Here is a 19,958-nt window from a genome sequence, read left to right as displayed (position 1 = left end):
GCCAGATAACCCTGCGCTTGGTGCCTTTTCCCCGGCGTCCCAGGCTCTGGTAGACTGGTACTCAGGTGGTCTGCACCCATTGTGTGCTTGGAGCCCCCAGCTCCACTTGAGGCTCCTGCTTGCTGATCGCCCATAGCGTTTGCATAAATTCGCACCTTTGGCTATGGAGGTGATGGTCTCTCTGCGGCATCAGACATTTCTGAGCAAAGAACAGGTGACGGAGCCCCTCCAAGATGTGCCCTTCTCTTCTCGCCGTCAGCTGGGGCACACATGCTTTCCTCTGCCCCTCTCCTTGCACCAGACAGCTGAGTGAAAGAGGAACTTGGGATTGTGTGCAGTTATAATTAATCTCCTTAGATTCAAGTAACCCTGTGGGTTTAGAGATGGCTAATTGGAACCAGATTACTTTCCAAACTGCAGCTATGTAAATATTTAAAGATGCTTGGCCAACTTTATTTTCATCATTTTCCTATTTTTTTAAAATAAATTTTTAAACATTTTGATATTTTCTTCATAATTTTTTGTTTTGGGTAATTCTTTTAAGTGTAAGGTGATGTTTCAGTTACAAACTTGTAACTTTCCCCGCATAGCCAGGGATGTTTTTCTCTTCTCCCTGAAAATTGGTTAATGGATGTTGCTTTTACTGAAAGGTCAGAGGCGATAGAGATCCAAGTGCTTCAGTTGGGCTTTTTATATTCTGTAGTAAGGAAGACTGCCCCTGTGCATGTCTTAAAAAAACCCACAAACATATGTCACCTTTCCCTTATTAAAGATTTAGCCAATTCTCCTGAACAGAGTTTAATTATTACAGGTCTGTACAACGTATTGTGTGAGCATCTGATACACTCAAGTATATGTGGAGTCAGTAAAAGTGTAGAAAAATGTTGTATCTCTGCTCCTATAAGGGCAATCAATCTATGCTGAATCTGCACATATGTGTATGTAGGTAAATGAAAATAAAACGTTTTTTAAAATAATTTATTTAATTTATTTATTTTTGGCTACGTTGGGTCTTCGTTGCTGCTCGTTGGCTTTCCCTAGTTCTGGCTCGCAGGCTCTAGAGCGCAGGCTCAGTAGTTGTGGCTCACGGGCTTAATTGCTCTGCGGCGTGTGGATCTTCCTGGATCAGGGCTTGAATCTGTGTCCCCTGTATTGGCAGGTGGATTCTTAACCACTGCGCCACCAAGGAAGCTCCCCCTTTTTTTAAAAAAAATTTATTTATTTATTTATTTTTGGCTGCGTTGGGTCTTCGTTGCTGCTCACGGGCTTTCTCTAGTTGCGGAGAGCGGGGGCTCGTATCTTGCATTTCGTTTCTTAGTCATTAACCTGTGGGAAGGAACAGTATAATATACTGTTCTCTGAAAATGCAGTGCTAGTTCTGTGACCTTTTTTTGGGTTCTTCTAGCAGCTTGTCGTGTAAGACGTGGGGAACCCAACTGTGAGCCCCTGGGTGGCATTTTTGAAGATTAATTTTTGTTTTTCCTTTTAAAAAATGTTGACAACTATAGATTTTACTGGTCACGTTCCAATAGTACTATGGTTACTTTTTGGAGCAAATGGGATGAAATATTAAAGCTGGCAATAATTGTTTTCCTACTTTGAGGACAAATATTTTTAATATTTGGAAAAGCTGTCCTTACCCCCATCTATTATGATGGCAGTTAAATGATTAGTAATAAGCTAATTCAGTAGTGCTTTTAATGTCAAGATGTGGGAAAGATCAAATTACGTTCACTGTAAGTTGGAATTTACTCGTTTTGTTCCTTCTCAGGTTCATTAAATTCTAGAGATTATCATTTACTTTTTAATGAGATTATATCTCTTTTCTCTGTATTAATCAACTTTTTGAGAAACGTGATACCTCAGGTGATTCCATAACAAGATTATATATGGTGTGGGTGTAACAAGTTGACAACAGAGTACGGTAGCTTACTGAGAGACTAGAAAAAGAAATTTATGGCATGACAGTGGCATAAAATGTTGAAGAACATTGTAGGTCTGCTCGGGTCACTGTAGCCCCAAAGGACAGTAGCTTTCCTCCTAAAAACACAAACTTTGTATCATGGCAGGCCTTTGATGCTCTAGCTGGCATTAAATCGCTGCTTCATGGATGCCCCTTAAGGAGAGAGATGTGTTATATGGATTTAATACTCACAAAGCAGTCTCATTAGCAGGGATTGGCAAGGCCTTGGAAGCAGCCACTTTGGAAGAGCAAATGGGTATGTTGAATCCTCTATTTTGATCTGCAGTGAGCCTTTCTCTTGTTAAAAAATGCATTCAGCTTTGGAAAATACTTGCCTTTCTTGTCACTAAAAGATGACTTAGGTCTTTAAACACTGACATGACTCTAAATTCTCAGAATCCTGATGGGATGACCGGTTAAAATGATTAGAGGAAACATGTAGAAATTGAGGGACAGAAGATCCTACTAGTTCTCAGAAGAGTGAATCCGGCTACTTGTAGTAGCAAAGTTGACATTAGAGTTCAGACCTTCGGCCCCTTCCAGTAAGTCCCCATTGTGCCATGATTTTCCCCACAGATTTTTGGACATCCAGGGGTGGATTTGAATGCTGCTCCTGGATCTAGAGACAATTTGCATTATCAGATTAATTGAAAGAAACTTGCTTTTTTTCATGAAACATTCTTTGTCGAGTGTTGCGTCTACTCCTTTGGAAAGCTCTGATTGTCACATTACCTTTATTTCCACATGAGACCGGCTCCCAGCAGCCCTCATTACAGACTTAAAATAGTCTAAGAGCAAAGTTGTGAATAAAATTCAATAACTTAAAATGTGTTACTGAGCTAGATTTAAATCTTCATTGAGAAAGTGATGTGGTACTGATAGAAAGTACCCTTTTGGAGTTCACAAAAATTAATCCTTTTAATTAGGGAAGAGGAGCTCTGAAAGGGCATATAGTTGAAATTTAGAAAAATTAACATTTTCAAACACAAAGCAGAGTCATCGTGTTCAGAATTTATTACTGAGGACAGGTCAACAGGCCAAAGTGGAATCCTGCTGAGAAAGCGTTAGGATGACTTAGGAGTGGTAGAAGCCTGCTGACTGTGTCTCAAAGGACTCTCTTCATGAAGTCCCTGTACTATAAGACGTGGTGCCCTTGGGAGAAGCCTTGCCTGGTGCTGGGGGCCTTGCCTTGATGCAGAACCCATTCCTACTGTTTATCTGCATACTGTTTTGGCTAAAAGTTAGGTGACTACCCCAGGTATTTTTTTAAGTGAAGTATAATTGCTTTACAATATTATATTAGTTTTAGGTGTACAACATAGTGATTCAGTGTTTTTATAGATTATACTTCATTTAAAGTTGTTAGAGAATAATGGCTCTGTTTCCCTGTGTTGTACAGTATATCCTTGGTTTTGACTGTTTTTTGTTATTCTCACTTCTGTCGCATCAAGCGTATAGTCTGTTGAGCCCACCCTCTCTCTATATCTTTGGATACTGATTGTAACTTAATTGATAGTAAAACCCCAAGTTTTGAAATTGCAAATATGAAATTGCAAATATTTGATTGTTTTTGACTGACAAACACTATGGCTCAACCTAATAGAATAAAAAGCTCTTAGAGCAAGTGCCATAGTGTTACATGTAGTTGGGAGAAGTAAGGAGAGGGTTTTCAGAATTAAAAAATACAGTCAAGGGAAGAAAAGATAATTAGAAGGAAGACGTGGATTTATTTCAGAAAGCCTCCACTTTCTCGTATCTCTCCGCTTGCTGCCACCAGGCCAAAGTCTCGGGTGTTAGAGCTCATCTTCTTTATGTCGTCATTGTAAGAAGAGCCACAGCGTTTTGATTATAAAATGTTGGTTGAGCGCGGGCTTTGAGACTGACCGACTGTCCACGTTTGTGCGTGGCGGGTCAGGCGGGTCAGCCTGTGGTCATGCAGCTCTCCAAAAGGTTAACCAGCCAATCATTTTCTTCTTCTTCTTTTCTTTTTGATAGACCATGGACGGTCATCAGAACAGCTTAGGGAGGAAATGTCGTTACACGTTGTTCCATTGAAGCAGGATTTAGGGGGAATCAAGGGACAAAGGTCAGAGTGTGGAGTGTGAGGTGGGCCTGGGGGTGGTGTTTGCAGTGGCGGCCGGGCCTGCTGGGACGGGAGGCTTTTATTGTTACCTATTCTTAGCGTTTACTTTGCGCTAGAGCAGAGGGAGCTCCCAGGGGACGCATTCTCCCCATCGTCCTTCTGGTGCAGGGCGTGCATGTTCCGAGCAGGGGAGCTGGGACCTGTTTGCAGCCCCGCCCGGTTCCCATCTCCGATGCTCAGTGATCGGGAAGGACTTTGTTATTTTTTTTAAACAATGATCAGACATTGAGGATTCCTTTTTTAATTAATTAATTTATTTATTTTTGGCTGTGTTGGGTCTTCGTTTCTGTGCGAGGGCTTTCTCTAGTTGCGGCGAGTGGGGGCCACTCTTCATCGCGGTGCGCGGGCCTCTCACTATCGCGGCCTCTCTTGTTGCGGAGCACAGGCTCCAGACGCGCAGGCTCAGTAGTTGTGGCTCAGGGGCCCAGTTGCTCCGCGGCATGTGGGATCTTCCCAGACCAGGGCTCGAACCCGCGTCCCCTGCATTGGCAGGCAGATTCTCAACCACTGCGCCACCAGGGACGCCCGGGAAGGACTTTTGTCTTAACGCAGGGCTTCATCTGTGCCTCCCCCCGCCTCCCCCGCCCAAGAGGCTAAAAATGACACCACAAAGAACAAGGGGTAGGAGACCAAGGAGGAGAGAACATGAATAAAGTGAGAGGATGGGAGATAGAATGCGTGTAACCGGGGGAAAGCGGCAGGCACATCTGGGAACAACCCTGTACAATTACAAACCCTGTGATCCTGAGCGGCGTCAGTGCGACGTGGTACCGGGGCCCCCCATTAAATAGGGGCCTGTGGAATTGGTACAAGTGAAATCAGGAGGTCAGCTCTCCTCGGACACTGTTCAGTCCAGCTCGCCGGGCCCAGTTTCCTCATCACACAGGCATCTTGAGCGATACCTAATAAATGTCCATACGCAGGCTGGTCGGCCACTCTGGAAGTGCCCCGGCCGTGGTGATGCTGGCGCAGGTGCCAGGCCACAGAGCTTGGGATGCTCTCTGCCATGTGCCAGCGAGCGGCCGGAGCACGGCACCGGGGTGGGGACCGGTGACAAGGAGAATCCGGACGGCAGAGATGGAGATCAAGGAAGAGCTGGTTGATTCCAGATTACAGAAGAGGGACTGTAAAATGCAGACAGATGCCTTTCAGCCAGATGTGAGGGTGACACCACCCTTTGTGTTTTCTGCTGTCCTGAACATCGAGGAATTTACTTAGTTGGGAATAAAGTGAGACTTGAAAACCCTCCTATTAAATTCTTATTCAGTAGGAAAGTGCAGTGAAGTTCTTTATGAAAAATATCCAGATGCACTTGACAGCCGACTGCAGAATGCCCTGTGGTTTAGTCAGCTTCTTAGCAACAAGAAGCATCTCTGTCAGCATGCGCACGGAGACGACGGTAGTTATTCACTGGCCCTGTGGTCCCCTGATGTGCCTCTGAATTATCCCAGGAAGATTGCATTATGATGAGAATAGTGCCTTAGAAGTGTGCTTATTGTATTCTGATTCTTCAAACACTGGTCATCTGTGCATGCTCTTATTTGCTGGAACACAACGCTGCATCCCCGACCTTCCAGAATGAATTTATTATGCTGTGAAACGCGTTAGACTCTGGAGATTATATTCTGGATTTTCTTCCTGCCACTGAGACACACACGTGGGACGCACGGTCCTCAGCGTCGTTAAGCCGACACCATGCAGACCCTTTTGTTTGTTAGCAAAGTTCAAACATTTGATTCCATTGTCTTTCTGTCTCCATCTCTCTCTTTCACACGAGATAGAATCATAGAATTTTAGAGCTGGGAAGAAGCTGAGGGATGTTGGTCTGCCCCCCCATTTTAACAGAGAGGAAGCCAAGGCATAGGGGGAATCATTGTAATTTTCCCAGAGCCGCCAGGGGTGTCTGTTGCCCGAGGACAGCGTGGGTGGTGGAAGGCACGTGAGCAGGGTCGCCGAGGTTGTGGTTCTCCTTTCGCACGAAGTAGCTGTGTGTCCTCAGTCCTCAACCCCTGGGTGTCTGGCTTCCTGGGTGGCACCAGGGGGGCTGGGATCGCCACCAGCGGGGTTGTTGCCACCGTGTCCCTGTTCGGTGCCCGGCATGGCCTGCACATCCTGTCCACACGGCGCTTGTTGGTACAAGAGTTAGAACCAGAATCGGGGTCCGCAGGGGCCGTCTCCCAGCCTAGGAGAGGGTGTGTGTCCTGGCTTGTCACTTGAGGGGCAGAAGCGTGTGGTCCCAGGATGGCTCAGGCCGCGTCCAGGGCTCCAGATCCCCAGTCTCCACTCCCACCCACCCTGGAGGCGACGGAGATGGAGGTAGCCCTGCCGAGCTCTGTGGAAGCCCGTGCTTGGTGGCGTGGGGGTGCCGGCTTCACTCTGTCACTAGGAGGCTGCCTGCCCGTGGTAAACGTCGAGTGGGCGTTGTCTGAAGGCAAAATTAACGATGTTCCTGGATTCCAGGAAAAATGCCTGCACTGTGTTTACAGAGTCTTGTTTGATGTGACTGCTTTTCAGTCTTTTCCGTCTCTGCTTCACATGCTAAATCCTGTTATTTCTGTCCTGTTGCCCTGCTGGACTTAGTTTTCCCCAGTCTGCGGTATGGATGATGCTGGCTACGATTTTCGGCTCTTTCCCTGTGGTTCACGTGTCATGAAGAGGAGCTTGGTCTTCTCCAGTTCAGACAGGAGCTTGTGACTTCTCATGTGAAGCATGAGACCCCTCTTGGTAGATGTGACCCATCAGTAGTGAGTAGAAACAACTGAATTTGGGTCTTTCACCCCAGTCCCCTGAGATGTGGCCTCACATGTGAAGAGGTGGATTGAACTGATTTTGCTTCTGAACCATCAGTTGCTGATCAGTGCGGCGGGGGGGGGGGGGGGGGGGGGGCGTGTCCCGGTCAGCTCTGCAGGAGAATGACCCTGGGCTTTGGAAGTGAGGTTCACACCTGCTGAGCCGGGTGTCACCCCCGAGACGGTGCCTTGTCCCAGCTGTTTTAGGCGCGTCATTCCAGCCAGCACTGACGCCCCGGCCTGTGTTTGTGCTCAGAAGCGTGGTCATAATGTTTGTCTGGGCCTGTGATGGGGCACACCTGACAGCACCCCTTCTTCGTACCGTTGGTTGAAAGTGCACGGGTGGCTGATCTGCTCAGCCCTTTGATGCTGTCATTGCAAGCCGAGGAGTTCCCGCTCGTGACGCTGGCTTCCTGGGACCACAGCCGTGGCCCTGACCTGCCTCCCCGTCTCCCCCGCTGCACCTTCTCTGCGCCCCAAATGCCCTGCCCAGAGCTCCCCACTTACCCTCTGGGGGCCCGAGCATCCTGTTTCCCCAGCGAGCACATTGGAGGCTGGAAGTCCCTCCCGCCCGGACTCTCACTTCCAACCCTGACCCGCCGTGTTCCTGGAATTTCTGCGTCTCTGCAGTTTTGTGGCGTCGGCCTCGTGCCCCACACGGTGGGCACATCCTTCTCCTGGAACTGTGCTCTCGGCGGGCAGGGCCCAGTTGTTCGTCCTGGCGCCCCGCGGTGATCTTGACCGCGCAGTGGCCGGCAGCCCCGCCGGGAGGGGTCGGTCAGGCCCATCCTCCGTCCGCGGCGAACTCCCGGGAGAGGCGTGGGGTGTTCCTGGGAGGGACTGTGCCCTGGAGCAGCGGGGATGTTCACCCAGTTGTCTAGTCGCCTCGCGTCTGTAGCAGTAGCGACGACTAGTAATAGTAGCCATGGCTCAACCAACAGTGTTTAACATGAACTTCTTGTGATCCTGCAAAGTTTTGAAGTTGAAAGAGCCGCTTCAACGTGAAATGATATCGTGGGCTTGTTGGATGGGCTGGAGCTAGGTTTGGGGTGATTTTTGGTGAGTCTGGTATTCTGCGAGGAGCCTTTCTCACGACTTCTGAAACTGCGTGGTTCCTGTCGGTGCCGTGATTGGGGTCTGCGTCCCGGGCTCTTTGTGAACCTTTATCACTGGAGGAGCTGAAGGGGCTCTGCGTTTCCAGCGCTGGACGGCCGCGTGCACGGCAGCTGGTGTGCGTGCGGTCAGCTCTGACCTCGCTCACGGTCATGGCTGGCTTCCCAGGATGCGGTGACTCAGGTCCCCGAGCGTTTCCCAGCTCACTGCCAGGGTCCCCGTGCCTGGCGGCCGTAGGAGGATTGGGAGCGGGGCCTGGGGCTCTGGACGCCTCGCCCACCTGACCGCCCTGGGGCTCAGGGTCCACGTGCCACACGTGCGCTTGGGCTGATCCCTGACCCGGGCTGGGGCTGTGACCGGAGGGTAGGCCTGGTGCGCAGTCGGTGACGGACACAGCTTTGGCGCTCGAGGGCCCAAGACCGAGGCAGAGTGAGAAGCTGCGGGACTGTCTAGGGATTGTGTGGGGCGCTGGGACTTGGAGCCCTTGGGGGAATCCTCGGTGTGCAGATGCTGAGAAGCTGCACAGACCCTGTGCCCTCGCCCCCGGCCCTGCTGAGAAAAGTATCCCTTTCCTGCTCCTGCCTTGGCCCAGCCCACTGGGAGTCTGAAGTTCACAGTCAGTGCCCGTGACCTCGGAAGCAGACCCACCCAGAGCTCAGGCGGCCCCTTCTTTCAGGATATACTGTCCTTCCCGTGGCACGTTCTGGCTCAGCCAGCTCTGTACCGTGGGTGCTATTCGATTTGTATCATCCTTGGTCTGCATGTTCATTGTGGGTACAGTGAATCATTTAGTTAGTTGAGATTCTCTTTTCTCAAGCATTTAGGTTTTATTCGATAAGTGTTTTTGTTGTGTACATGTCTCTGGCACAAGTTCTTAATTTTTCATTTGTAAGTTTAAATTGTTTTTTTTTTTTTTTAAGTTCTTAATTTCCTGTGTGCCTGACCTAATCTGAGGCTGGTTTTTCATGAAACCTTTGTAGGCTGCTGATATGATCCAGTATTTGCATACACGGTTTGTCTAAGCCTTTGCGTATTAAAACAGATTGTGGTTTCAGATCTATATTTTACTGGAATTGAAAAAGCTAGGGATAGTCTTCTCTGGATTAAAGATTAGAAGGTCACACCTTCATTACTGGAATTTTACCGGTATCTGTGTGTGCGGTCAGTGAAGTCGTATCCACTTAAAGGATGCCTTGTCTTCTGTTTTATTTACAAAGGCAGCCACTGATTTGAGAGAAGTTTTTTCACAGATTAGTAAGACATTTGGGCTGACTGCTGGCTGCCAAATATGTTCCCCTAACAATGTGCCAGATCTGAGTATTACTCATGTTCTTTTTGAGAACTCCAGAATAATTACTTTCAGCACTGGGACTAAACTGTGTTCCAGCTTTACTATGACTACTCTTTTCATTTAATAACCTGATTGGTTACTGAAATATATCATTTAAAGTGATAACCCACTGGTACCCTCTGATGACGGGTTGGTCATCCTATAGAAAATGCTGCGTGTGCCTAAACCTAATATCTGAAACCTGCTGGGGAATGGCAGCTTCCTCCAAAATCATGAAGTCAGGTTGTTCCTGCAGACAATAATCCAGTGATTGAAGAGTTCATCAATGGACCGGCTCGTTGGAGAACATCATTTTTGATGTTGGAATGATGGTCAGGTTCCCAGTCTGACTCCTAGGTACTGTAATTGCTTTGATTTAAAACTTGTCTATGATGTTCTTGGCTTTTAAAAATTGATTTCTGCAGAATTCATGAGATATGATTTATACAGATTGTTCCAGTATTGGACTTGAAATGCATAGTAATGGGGTGGAGTGAACATTTTCATCTTTAAGACATATGATTTGGGGCTGTTTTTTCAGAAATGATGAAATTCGGTAGGGCAGGGCCATGAGGTTGAAAACAAGCATTAAACCCTTAAACGCCGTTTTTCTTGTAAAGCTCCTTGGCTGACAGAGGAGTGTCAGGACTGGCCTCACAGTGCAGTTAAAATGTGTCACCTGGAGGTGACTTACAGAGTTCCTGAATTTCAGGTGTGAAGAAAGGGATTGCAAAGTCCTGACTTGGGAAATTTTGGAAACTCTGAACACGAGGTTCTGGACAGGTTGTGTGTTAACACCAAGGAGAGAAAAGAGTCTCTGCAGTTTCCATGGTGACAACCTACTCACAACTCAGAAACAAATTCTTGATATTGTTTTGAAACCCCAGTTACAAAAGAGCATCGTGCTTGAAAGTTAGCTGGGAAGAGATGAAATCGCTTACACAGAGCTGCCTGGTGAGCTGGATAGCACTGGGCAGACGTGATTCTTGGATCCCTTTTTAAATGTCCACATTTCTTTTCCGTTCTGGGTCCGAATTTCTTGGGCTTTTCCTTCTTGTGTTGAAGATCTTTTCCTCTGAGTTTAAAGGTCTGGTGTACGGGGGGGTGTAGTAGAAGTTCGTAGAAGTTGTCGGAGCAGTGCCACATCTGGAAGCCTCCCAGAGCAGGTGCACAGGGCAGGTGAGGGGCTGGTCTTTGCTCCCCGCCATCTGTTGGTCCACCGTCAGCCATGCCCACCCAGCTGGCCGCTGGTCAGCTTCATCCTGTTCAGGCCCTTCGCTCCTCCCCCTCGCTCCTCTTCCTACCAGACGGGCAAAGCGGAGTAAGGAAGTGGGAGGAAACAGGACGTCAGCTCACACGCAGTGCTCGGCGTGCACGACCAGGCTTGATGGAGCGGAGCAGGGGGCCCACGTGGCAGTCTGTCCAGTCTCAGAGGACCCTGTGCTTGTTGTCTTGTCTGTGTCCCAAGGCCAGAGACAGAATCCCAGACTGTGACCAGTGTGCCCGGAACAGATCACCGTGACCCTGCCCTTGTCATTCCCACAGGCCTCCTTCTGGGAACCTCCACTGCCATCCGCGCCCCCCCCCCCCCCCCCGCCCCCAACCCTGTCCCTCTGCCCTGCAGGGGGAGTGTCACTTCGCAGCTCCCTCGGATGCCCTTGGTGGGGGGAGGCCTTCCTGGGCAAGGTTAGGGTCCCCCAGACCTGGTCTTCTTGCCTGAGGACTGTTCCTGCCGCTACCCCAGCTCTCCTGCCCCCCCGGTGAGGAGGGGAGCGGCCAAGGCTGCCTTTGTCCAGCCCCGTGCCCAGGCTGACGATTGACTCTTCTCTGCTTCTTTCCTCCAGAGCCTGTGTCCCCGGCCCCCATGGGTCACGGGGGCAGTGATGGAGGTGGACGAGCAAGGGCTAACATTTCACGGGCCGGGTCCCGGCTGGCACGTGCAACTGATGTTAGAATTCTGTTCATTCTTTGCAAAACGGACAAGTCTTTGGTGAATACGTGGTGAACAATCCACATTCCGCGGCCGTGCTTCCCCACCCCAGCCACTCAGGAGATGTTTATTTTGTACCCTCAGGTCTTTAAAGAATGTTTACATATGCAGTGTATACACGTGCGCAAATTTTTTTCTTGTTTTGATACTTAATAAGATCATTTTATTTGTTTTGTTGCGCGATTAGCAAACAGCATGTCTTGGGAATCGACCACATCCATGGAGTGTCTCCTGACCTGCGTCAAACGGAACGTGATCGTAATTTATTTGCCTTTGGATGGACGTGGAAGTTTTTTCCCAGTTTTCATTACAAGTAGAGCCTGCAGTAAATGTGCTGAGAACACTTAGGAGAATTTCATGATCGATTTCTTTAATGAAGGTGCTGGTTTGAGGGGTTTGCACATTTCATATTTCAGAAGATTTTGCCAGATAGGTTGTAATATCCTCACATCCACCAACAGTTTATGAGTTGGGTCCATTGTCCCAGACCTTCAACAATTCTGGGTGTTATAAATGTACTACAGTTGCTGCCCCAAAGGAGAAGTGTTATATATACGTTTATTGCTTTCATCTCTGTTTTCATAGTTTCTGTGAGAATAAGCATGTTTTCATGTTGGTCATTTGTATTTCTTGTGTGATTTACCTGTTCATGCACTTTGCCCATTTTTATAATGTGGTGTTTGTCCTTTTCTTATTATGTTATAGGAGTGCTTCATATATTGTGGATATGAATCTTTGTTTGCCTTAAATACTGTCTCCTAGTTTAATAAAAGACTTTTTTATGAAGTCTTTTATTGCAGAAGTTCTAAAAAGTCAGAATTGGCAGTCTTTTTCCTTTATGGTTCTTCAGTTGTACACATCACTTAGAAAGGCACCCCCTACCCTACTGTTAAAATATTTTCATTGAATAAAGCTAGTTTGCCTGATGACATTTACCTTATTACACATTGTGCTCACCACGTGGGACTTGTAATGTGTTCTGTGAGACGTTTTCACATTTTTTCCATATTGCTCTCCAGTTTTTCCAACATAATTTGTTCTATCATCAGTCTTTCCTCCGCTGGCTTGAAATATCCTTATTACACACAAATGTCCATGTGCTAGCTTCTTCACCCAGCATCTGAAGGCTTGGTAAACCATCCTAACGCAGTGGGGTGTGGGTGTTGGTGGGGAATCCGAGGTTTAGAGGTTCAAGGACGCTTTCTCCAGATTGTACCAGTTATAAGTTTTGAAGCCAAGTGACTCCAAAGGTCAAGAGCTTGTTCTGTTACGCTGCTTGCATTGGCTGGGCAGAGGCAGGTAGGGGGGACCGAGGAGGAGCTGGTGGGGGACTACCTTGCACCTGCTAGAGTTGTGCCTGTTCTCTCCTTGGCTCTTGGACGGTCCTGATCTTCCCCTTCCCAGCCGTGCTCTGCCCCAAAGCCCAGCCCAGCAGCAGGGCCTCGGGCCGGGGACCGGGGGTGGGATGTCTTGGCAACCTGCCCAGAGAAGGTGCAGGAATGAGGGGCTGCAGGTAGGCCCTCACTTGCACGGGAGGGACCTTTGGAGTCACTGAGGCTCCGAGAGGCCCCATCACAGGAGAGACTAGTCATTAGTTAAGTGCCTGCCCTGTGGTTTGGGTCCTTTGAAGGTAATACTGGCTTCTCCTCTGTTTTCCATGAATACATTCAGCTCTTCTCAGTAAACGAACGATACTGCGTCTAGATGAAAAGTAATTTTCTTCGTGATACATAACGTTGGTGTTTACATCAGCATTCACACATTGTTTTTGGACCGTGCGTCTAATTCACACAGTGTTTCCTTTGAAGTCATTCATGTAAATAATGTATTTGTTTAGTTGAGAACACGTTAGAGGTTTAGTAAATAAAAAATACAGGGTGCCTGTTAAATTTCAGATAAACATCGAATACTTTTTTTTTTTTTTTAGTATAGGCACATCCCATGAAATGTTTGAGACATATGCTAAAAGTTACTTGTCCTCGGTGTGAAATTCAGATTACCTGGCTAGCCTGTGTGTTACCTGGTGCCTGTCTCTGGGTGAATCTTCTGGCAGGTGGTTATTTCAGGGCACCCGGGAAACATCTGGTCTTGTTTCCTGGCCTGCTCGTTGGCCGACTAAGGCCTGTTTAGCAGCTCTGTTTACTACTAGATGGAGATGCTGGGACCTCAGGCTGTGAATGTTCGAAGGATAATTAGCTGAGGAAGAAAAGGGGAGGGCCTTCTGGTAGAGATACCTCTCTTTTTATTGTTTACACGCGTTAATACTTGAAACACGTGCATTAGCTCTGTTGAGGGTCAAAACAATGCTGGTGGAAAAAGAGATTCAAGAGAAAACAACAATTGCCTTTAGTCTGTTTGCGTGATGAAAAAAAAATGTTAGCATTTTCTAACACAGAAAATGTTCAACAAAGCACCTGGAGCCAGAACGACGTGACACATTTGAGCGCACCCCACAGCATGAGGGAACCATGATGCTGAAAGCTACTGAAACCTGTCCTAGAGAATAATACTGCAGCGGTTACTCCTCTGTGCAGATGTCAGTCATCAGAACGGAAAGTTCCATTCTGTTTGGAATTTGGTAGCTTCTGGGCTGAAGCTTGCTGTTGTCTCTTGGGTCAGTGCTGTTCCGTGGTGGGGTGTCACTATTCCGTGGTGGGGTATCACTGTTCCGTGGTGGGTGTAGTATTGGGGTCACAGCTTTGCCCTGACTTTGTGGGACCCTTGCAGATGCCCCAAAGAATCTGCTAAGAGTCAAGGTGTAAAAATAGAAGACTCCAGCCTTAACCGCTGAAACTTAGCTCACACACACGGGCCTATCTCCTTAATTCAAAATAAAAAGAGACCCAAGGCTCCTTTAGATCCTACTCTAGACCTGGGCTGCCCAGATGTAGAGACGTGTCTTGTAATCTCAGTGGTCCGTGATCTGTAGCCTGTGATTTTCACAAATGATAGTCATGACCGACGACTGACTACCCCTCCCCCAGACCAGCATAAGGAATTCGGTTCTAGTCCTGAAGTGGTTTATTTACTGGATGTATTTCTTCTGATTCTGCATTGATTTTGCCTGTGTGTGATCTACCCTTATTTAGTTTTGGTTAAGAAAATATTCCGTAAACATGTGAAACAAAATCTGGCAAATCACCGCTGCCTTGGGAGTCCTTTGTCCCGGGTTTGAACTCTTGAAGGATTACTGACTTATCAGTTGTAGATTCCACGATGCACCTGGAAACGTCCCCAAAGCAGTGGGCTCCTCCCACCCCTCTGACGTCACAGAGTATACAGAGGGCTCTCGAGTTCATTTTAAAAGATTGGTCTGTAATTGAAATGGAAGGTTCTGGAGTCTGGTGTCACCTTGAGATGAGGCCTTCCTGAGTCAGCGGAAGGTCCTGACTCCACCTGAATGCGGTTCAGAGGTGAGCGTTATCTCCTGCCAACAGATGTCTCGTCCTGTCTTGTCGCTGACCTGGTGTTTGAGGCGAGGTCCTTTCGGGTCACATCAGGGGAGCATTTGTGGGAACGTGCGGGAAGGACTGAGCTGCATCTCTCTCCCTGAGGGACTTCAGAACTGCAGAGTGCGATCCCTGTAACTCCTCCTTTTCCAGCCCGTAAAAGGCCTTGTGGGTGTTTTCCTTCTGGGGCTTCTTCCCTTGGAAAGACCGCACGTGACCCCTGGTGTGGAGACCTGTTTTCGCTGACCTTTTCGGGAGGGCTGCCTGCAGCTGGGCAGACTCGGGCATCTCTGAGCGCATCCCAGTCGGAGCCTTGAGACGTGCTCAGCACGGGGTTTCCATGCCAACGCCAGTCTGCAAGATGATGCCGCATTTGGTTGCAGGACTGCGTACGATTTTGAGAGGACCGCTTGTGCTCTTTCATTAGGTAAAACTCAACCAGCCAATTACAAACATGAATTATCTTTGCGTATCTTCAAGATTTGTGCAGAGGAGAATTATGTTAGATGGTTTTATTTTTCCAATTGGACGTATTTTATAATCTGAGATTTCCTTCTCGCCTTTACTGCCTGTAATTTAAACTCTTTAGCTTGTCCTTTTCTTGGCAGAATTGGAAACACACCTCTCCTCTCCCTAAGGTCACCCTGCTTGTCCTCCTCACCCTCCTCGCTGTGGTCTGTGCGCACAGGTGTGTCTGGTCCACGACTCCTTTCCGTGTAGCCGCTGTCTGGGTGTCTCCTGTCCTCACCTCGCCATAAACATGGAGACACTTCTCCTATAGTCTTAGAACTGCCTCGTACTTAGTTCTTTCAATTTGAGACCATACTTGTTTCGACTGTTGCATTGACCTGCACGTCTGATTCCTCGGTTTCCAGAAAGTTAGTCCCCAGTCTCAGGGTCTCAGGGACAGCCCTGCTTGTGTCTGGGTCCACAGCCGGGCCCTGAGGGCTGAGCAGGGGGAGGGCGTGTGCTTCACCCTTGACTCCTGAAGGGGAGGATGCTGAGACCTGCCACCTGGAGCCGCAGCCCTTTGGGGGTCGGGATGGCATTGTCCCCTGGCTTCTCTCCACCAAGTGCCCGCCCCGGCCTCACTTAGGCCGTATCCTCCACACCCGCAGCTAGCAGCAGTGACTTACTGGGTTCTGATCAACGCCACCAGAGACCAGGTTGGCATGATTAGCATGTATAATAACTCGGCTGAATTTGGCTGGGATTTACTTTATTTTATTTTTTTAATTTTAAAATTCTGTGGTTTATGAATTTTTCTCTTACGAAGAAAAAAAGGCATTCAATGATCAGTTTGATAGGGTTAATCCATAGGAGGTCAGGATACTGGCAGTCTTGTCACAAATGCCCAAGGAAATGCATATCCTTGCTTCCCTATGGCTGATGGCTTTTTTTTTCTCTTGAAAGAGCATGTTCTTCATGCATTTCTGTTTTTTTTATTAATTTTTATTGGAGTATAGTTGCTTTACACTGCTGTGTTAGTATCTGCTGTACAGCAAAGTGAATGAGCTATACGTATACGTATATCCCCTCTTTTTTGGATTTCCTTCCTATTTAGGTCACCACAGGGCACCGAGTGGAGTTTCCTGTGCTGTACAACAGGTTCTCATTAGTTACCTATTTTATACATAGCAGTGTATATATGTCAGTCTGGTTGGGATTTACTTTAAATTGCTCAAGTAGCCGTACTTTTACTTAAAATAGCAATAATAATCATTGATTGTCTGGTGCATCAATCAATTAAGAGTAAAAAAAAAAAACCCCTGCCTTAAAATGGCCAAAGTTATACAGATTGATCCATGCATGAGACAGGAAGACCCATGGTGGCTTGGGTGCCAGACCTGCCTGGTGACATAAGATCTATGGAAATGTCTTCAAAAACTCCTTTTTCTCTTGAAAATACATATTCTGTGGCACAATGTATATACTTTTTTACTGTAAGTAAGACCAAAGAACTGTGAAGTGTTGCCAAAATATAGGCATCCCTCTGTGTAGTTCAGGGTAGTTCTTATATAGTAACTCCATCGTGGGCTTGGGAAAGTTTCATTGGATTTATTTTAGGATGATGTGCACGCATCGGTCCTGCTCGGGTGTTTTGAAGACACCGGCTGTTTGCAGAGTAGGGAACTCCAGTGCCCCGGGTGTTCCGCAAGCCAGGCCTTGCCTTGAGCTGTCCAGCAGGTTTCTGTGAGGGCAGAGGGAGGGACGAGGTGGCAGCTTTGCCAGAACAGACCTCACCAGGGGCTCGGGCTGGATTCTGTTCAGCTCGGAGACGGGGTGGAGCCCGAGGGCTCAGGACGTGCCCCGGACGTGTGACCTGTCCCTTAAATCAGGAGGCCTTGACCTGGGACCTGCCAGGTTTGTGTCCATCACCCCACTTCCTGCTCCTGGGCCAGGCCATCCGCCCGGGCGGCCAGGAAAGCAGCAGCAGCCGGGCCAGAGCTGTGTTCTTCGGGGGAGTTTGACCCCTCCTTTGTCTCAGGGCTTATGGCACCCTGAATGTCACCTCAAGCTACGTCTCCGTCCCCCTTTCCGACGTGCCTCAGCGTAAACTCAGGGTGACTCCTAAGCTGTCACCGCTTTTGAACATTTCTGAGTCAGTGGTCTCCCTTGATGGTGGGGAATACACGTGAGAATAGTGTTTCAGTGACCTTGGGCGTGTTTCACTTGACCTTCGGAATTCAGAGGTCTCCTGCCTCTTTGTTCTCTTCTGTTTATCCTTTTTCTTGTGGGGGGCAGGGAATCACCAAAATTTTTTGGGTCTGTTATTAGTGTCTTCAAAAGATCGCCATAGTCTGTGGAAGTTCAGTAACCTTCAGTGACTGTCGGGTCAAGTACCCATTTGGGGGAGAGTCTAGGAATTTAACTGCCCAACATAAAATTTTTTGAGAAAAAAATGCAATTTTATTTTTGAACAACGGGTTTATATGTACTTTGTTTTTTAGAATATAACACTTTCAGGGGGTGTACCCCGCCAGCATTTTAAGATGGCATAAAGGCATGTGAAGCATAAACTTTTATAGCTACAGGAATTGCTTTTGTGCCCAAGTTCTTTTGATCATTTCTCAGATTTAGAAATTATTTTCTTTAGGTATCTGCTGTTTTCCATAAAATAATGTAACCCTTGCCCTTGCTTCTGCCTTTCCCCACATGTAAATAGTTCCCCAAATAGTGTATATGCCCTTAAAATGAGAAATCTACATGACCGTAGCTTCAGCTGGTTGGGTTTTCTCCCATGTCTAGTATTTTACCGATTCTAGCAGTTTGACAGGTTACTTTTCTGGGACTCGGATATGTGGTAAGGTGCCCTGTACCGAGATGAGGGGGTGGGATGGTGATAGGAGGGGGGCCGTAGGTAAGAGGTGCTTTGACGGACTTGACAGCTTCAGACAGTTGAGCAGTTGTGGTTGGAGATGAGATGCGCGGCTTCCTTAAATCTCAAGCCGAGCAGAGATCTTAAGGAAATGAGAGCAGCAATAAGCGACTCCTAAGAATGAAAAACTACAGAAACGCAGGTATTAGACAAATACTAAACAAAAAGCATCCTCGCCCCTGGAGCTGTTGGCGGCATCAGAGCCACCGCGGTACCTGGCTGCCATCGTGCTGACCTGGCCGGGGTTGTTGTCTCTGCCAGGCTTGGGCACCGGGAGGCTGGGCTGTTGGTCCACGGGGCCTCGCACAGCCCCGACTCCTTGGCTTCTGGGCATAAACGAATGTAAAAAGATGATGGTTATGAGATGATTCGTATTTTTAGTACGTATATTCTGATGAACATTCCTGGATTGTTATGTTACGTACAGTGTAATCACTGTAGAAAATGCAGATAAGGAAAAAGGAAAAAAAAGTGACACCCTTACTCAGAGGCAGCGATGGTTGAGTTTTTGGTTCAGCTGTGCCTTCCTGTGTGTCTCCTTTGGCTACACTCTTTATGCACGAACACATTTATATCTTACCTGAGTGCGTATACACATACACTTGCACACATCTGACAAATAATAGTTCTGTTGACCCATTTTTAAAAACTTGATATATTATTAGCTTTTGTGTACAGTTCAATGTACAATTCTGGACAGTTGGTGCCCGCGGGGTCTCGGAAGCTGGAGATGTAGCTCATTCCTGGCATTCGGAGACTGAGGGGACAGCCTGTGACTTAACGGGTCTTCTCCCAGCTGACGGGCTCTATTTGTGAGACCGCGTGAGATACACAGGAGCCCTGTCGAAACGGGGTTCCAGCCCCTCCTGGACACCGGCTCTCCACAGACTTTTTGTGTCTCTTTTCTTACCTGGGAAACGAGGCCTCGGGTCCCATCCAGATCCCCTCTCCGCAGCCCCTGCTTCTTCTGTGTGGCATTTCTGTAGTTGCCTCAAGCAGAAAGACATTTGTATCTTCACTTAGTAGCAAACTGGGTCTGTCATTATTTGTGCAGCTTTTGACGCACAACTAAATTCTTTATATTTTTAAAGCGATGGTTCCTTTTTCTCTTGCTTAGCACTATATTACAGGTTTTCAAAAGAAAATAGAGATTAATTACATTTTGAATGATATTTTTGCTAAAGCATTTTTGTTTTCACCTTAACTCTCACATGTAAGGCTACTCCAAGAAACACAGTCTTCTTTTTCCTTTTTTTTTTTTCACATATGAGGCCAGTTTATTTCAGGCGGGGATCTGAGTGAGTTACTGTTGATGAAGGATGCCCTTCTCAGCGGTGAAACCGTGTACTGGGGACCCCAAAAGCATTGGGAAAGAGAAATTCTAAAAGACTGTATTTTACTGACACACTTATTTTATTGATACCAACAGACTGCTTATAATTTACTTTTAAAAATCCACAGTTGTATTTGACCCCTAAGTGGAGAAACTTGCAACTTGAAAACTAGCAAAGTTGTAGGAGTTCACATTTAATAGGTGAGCACCGTTTAGTCCTTTGAGTATTTAAATAGCATTTCTCTTTAGAGATGTAAATATTGACCTAGGAACTTCTGAAACGTATGCAGAAACTCAGTGACAGCAGTAATTCCATAAAAGGAACTATGCATTTCTTTCTTTTTTAGGAATAATAAAATCTCCTATGCAGTATTTTCTCTCATTGAAAGCTACCAAGTTAATGTAATTAATTACATCAAAAAAAGGGATTAAAAAATTCCTTCAAGTTTTATTACTGCTTGGCTTTAAA

At 47.3% G+C, this 19,958-nt stretch overlaps 1 protein-coding gene across 4 annotated transcripts in view; it reads left to right on the top strand.

Annotated features, from left to right (window-relative positions):
• ZNF516 (zinc finger protein 516) overlaps nt 1-19,958 on the top strand; it is a 113,699-nt gene that overhangs the window by 49,138 nt on the left and 44,603 nt on the right. The gene's annotated exons all lie outside the window — the stretch shown is intronic.

Source organism: Balaenoptera ricei, chromosome 14 (genome assembly GCF_028023285.1).
Source record: "Balaenoptera ricei isolate mBalRic1 chromosome 14, mBalRic1.hap2, whole genome shotgun sequence".
NCBI classification, from domain to species: Eukaryota; Metazoa; Chordata; class Mammalia; order Artiodactyla; family Balaenopteridae; genus Balaenoptera; species Balaenoptera ricei.
Note: the sequence above shows the minus strand (reverse complement) of the source record. Positions and strands in the feature narration are given on the sequence as shown.